We start from the raw sequence: 4,178 nt of genomic DNA on the forward strand, positions 1-4,178 counted from the left end.
ATGAGCTCAACTAGAAGAAGAAAGAAGAGGAAAAAAAGAGTAATCTGATACAATTTGATGACCTACACCTATGAATGCAGTAGCTCAAAAGAGGGCACAAATATTTACAGCGAGGATCATTTCCACCCCTTCCATACACAGAGTAGACAGGGATGGATAATTTGGACATTGGCTACTCAAAATGGGGGGGGGGTCTATAAAGGCAAGAAGTGACTGGCTTACAAGCTTTCAAGAGGGAACCTAGATCCAGAGGGCATGGAGGAAGGTAGAATCTCTACTGAGTAGTATACAATCTGTCTGGGTGGGTCTGATGAAAGGAGATGGGGATAGGTCTCTTGTGGTGCAATAGTGAATAATTATTAGCAGGACTGACTGTGGGGGTTGGAAATGTAAAGGTAGACATTTTGTAGCAAAAGGAGGGGAGTAATTGACTTTGCAGTCCAGGAGCGCAGGTCCCTGGGATCATCAAGGGAGGAGAGCGCGGAGTGCGGGACTCTACCCAAAGAAACAGTGATGCCAGAGATGGAGGCAGAGACGATGACGTGGAGAGATGGAACGGCTGGGGACTCTAGAGCCAGAGTGGGGCTCTGTGCTGACGACCGGGGGGGTGGGCAGGGGGAGCGGCAGGCTTGCAGGGTATACCTGTTGGTTGGTTGAGGATGCATGGAGGGAATTGTAACCATGGCAATGAAACAATATATGATAGGATGAATGTACAGCTAATGTTCTCCCATGCAAACTCTCACATAATTCACAAGAAAACATTTTTTAAAAATAAAGGGGGATAAACTGTTGATTGGAAATGAATTTGCTCTGTAAACTTCCACTCAAACTACAATTAAATCTTAAAAAAGAAAAAAGTTCCAAAGGAAGAATGCTTCCACCCAGTGACACATGATTTCATTGTACTAAAGTTTGCAAGTGTTGACTTGCACTTTAGCACCCTCATACCTACCATTTTATCAAAAGGACAAAGAAAAGGGCTGCTTACTGGCTGGGTAATTAGTCCTGACTCTCAAGGGGCCATTGGTTGCTATGACACAATGAGGGGAGCACTGGTGGCACTGTAGGATAAGTCCTAGACCACCAAGTAGACCACAAGGTGGGCAAACTCATCAGCCACTCTGCAAGAGAAAGGTGAGGCTTTCTGCTCCATAAAGCTTTACAGCCTCAGAAACCCTTCATAGGGTCGCTGTGAATCAGTGTTGACTTAATGGCTGAGAGTTTGATACTTGTTTTGGTTATTAGCCAGTTATTTTCATTTTTTTCTCTGTCACCCCCTTATCTGTCATGTTGCTGCTGCTAAGTATCATCAAGTCCATTCTGACTCCTAGAGACTCTGCATAGGGTTTCCAAGGAGCAGCTGGTGGGTTTGAACTGCTGACCTTGTGGTTTGCACTCCAATGCTGATCTTACAGCATAATACATAGATGTATTGAAATGCTTAATTTTAATTAAAATAATTATGTCAGTATTTGGGTTGTTGTTGTTGTTATTGTGAGGTGCCATCGAGTCAGTACGGTCTATAGGGACCCTATGTACAACAGAATGAAACACTGCCCGGTCCTGGGCCAACCTCACAATTGTTGCCATGCTCAAGCCCATTGATGCTGCCATTTTGTCTATCCATCTTGCTGGGGGTTTTCCTCTTTTTCTCTGACCCTCCACCTTACCAAACATGATATCCTTCTCCAGCAACTGGTCCCTCCTGACAATATGTCCAAATTATGAGAGACAAAGTTTGGTCATCTCCAAGCAGCACTCTGGCTGCACTTCATCCAACACAGATCTATTGGCACTTTCAATATTCTCCTCCAAGACCATAACTCAAATGCATCAGTTCTTCTACAGTCTTCCTTATTCACTGTCCAGCTATTGTATATTTGGGTTACAGGATATAAAAAGAGAAATATGAATCAGATAAAGGAATGAATATGACCTGAACAGAAAAAATATTTTGTATCATTTTATAGGGAAAGGTTTAACATTTTGTTTTTATGTGTGTATGTGTGTTTTTGTTTTGTTTTGTTTTGTTTTTTAATTCTCTTTTTGGGGGAAAAGCTTGTTTTTTGTTTTATTGTGTTAGATGGAAAAACAATTTTGATATATTTATTTGAAGATTAAGTATGGTTTAAAGAGATATGTACAGGTGCCAAGTTAACACATAACAAAAGCACCATATTTACATAGATGAAAGCAAACAAAAGATACACCCTAGGTAGACCCGACATTCTTAAAATTATTGGTAAGAATAATAAAATGAACCAGACTTTATTCGATTCTCAAGAAATACTAATCAGAATAAGAGCTTGATCTTCATGGTGTAGCATGACTCAAGAAGCAATCATGTATGTTGTTCTCTCAAAGTATCATGCTATCCCTCTTTGTGTTTTCATTTTAAGAATCTCTCCCTAGATACTGATGAATTCCAGATTATCTACTACTGTTTAGAGAATTTAGAGCTGACTGCATTTCCAAAACATAATGTGACCAGTATGAAACAGATCACATCTTCTAATGCAGTCTTGAATCTCATCAATTTTACTGTCACATCACAACTCAACTTCTTGTGGACAAGAAGTTCAAACTCAACTTCTTGTAGAGTAAGAGCCAAACTTTCCCTCATGCTCTTCTGAATCACTGAAATCCAAATAAGATCTTGGCTCTTTTACATAAGTATACATATACTTCCTCCTTCCTCGTTAGTGTCCATCTTTCTCTGTAGATCTCCATAATGTAAGTTTTCCATCAACTGTCTCATGCCTCTCTTCCAGCCTTAGGAAAATTTCCTGATAATCCTCCATTCTGATTTGTGGCATGAATGACCTTCTTCTGCTTTCTTTGCTTTCCTTATAGACTGACCAAATATTACCCCATGACTGAGATATGAGAGAATGTCCTAATTTCCAATAAATGCTTCCAGAACATCTCAACCCCCAACATTATTTTACCTGTAATTTCCTCTTCCGAGACCTGTAGGCACGACTTCAGAGGCCTGTAGGCAATCAGTACATCAGCAAAACAAGACTTCTCAGAAATGGTCCTAAAACTTCCGTCTATAGCCCTGGAAAGTCAACCTTTACTGATGTTATTGTTTACACAAATTACCCTTGTTAGAATGTCACAGGAGCAACACTGAATGTGATTCTGCAATGCCTTAGCAATAAGATTTTTAATTCGACCAGCACATTTTAAAACACATTACGCGACTGAACTACTTTAACTCTACTAATTATGCTTTTGAATCATGCATATACTTCTTCTGGCTCTAAACATCTCTAAGTCACCTATCCATCCCAAGATGGCAGTGAGAGCTTGGATAATAGGAATTTCCATCAATGTTACTGATTAAAAACTTAAATTACCAACTGAATCCTCAATGTGTCCAGAGTCCACAGAAAATCTGTTCTGGATTTTCTGACACTTTATTCTTAGTTTTATACATCCTTGCCTACCTCCTCAGCTATGGTTGTGACTCTAGTCCTGTTGCTTTAGAATAAGCTTTTTCCTGGCTGCATAAATGATTCCTCAGCAGTAGTCCCATGGGCTGGAATCAGGGCAGACTTTGCCTGACATAAGCTAATCATGAGGAGAGAAGAGCATAATTTATGAGAAATGCAATATTCTTCTAGCCCAGAGGTCTATGATGTCAGATGAGGCAAACTGAAAACACTAAATATATGGCACCAGGGATTATACCCATAGGACACATCCTGGATCTCTTCTGGATGCCATTATTCTAAATGACAATTAGACTGCATGGTATGGTTGGAAACAAGCATTCCCAAAGGACATAATTTGGAGTTTGCTTATAGAAATCAAGGGAATAAAATATTTTGAGAAGGATGACTCTGAAGACAACATGGGAATATTCACTCCAGGGGTCAATTAACCTGGTTTATTTTTCCTCTTGGAACGTAGCTGTCTCTCGATCCGTTCCACTGAATTCTTTTGAGAAGTCAGAGTATGAGAAATAGCTACCGTCTATTTCCCACAGCCATCATTGGTATTTCCCACCCTAGGTTTTGGTTACACTTCAGTTTCATATTGGTGTTAGGTGCTGTCTAGTCAGTTCCAATGCTATGTACAACAGAGAAAAACACTGACAAGTCCTATACCATCCTTATAGTCTGTTTGATGTTTGATCCCATTGTTGCAGCACTGTGTCAATCCATCTC

The sequence above is a fragment of the Chrysochloris asiatica genome, unplaced genomic scaffold, assembly GCF_000296735.1.
Source record: "Chrysochloris asiatica unplaced genomic scaffold, ChrAsi1.0 scaffold00938, whole genome shotgun sequence".
NCBI classification, from domain to species: domain Eukaryota; kingdom Metazoa; phylum Chordata; class Mammalia; order Afrosoricida; family Chrysochloridae; genus Chrysochloris; species Chrysochloris asiatica.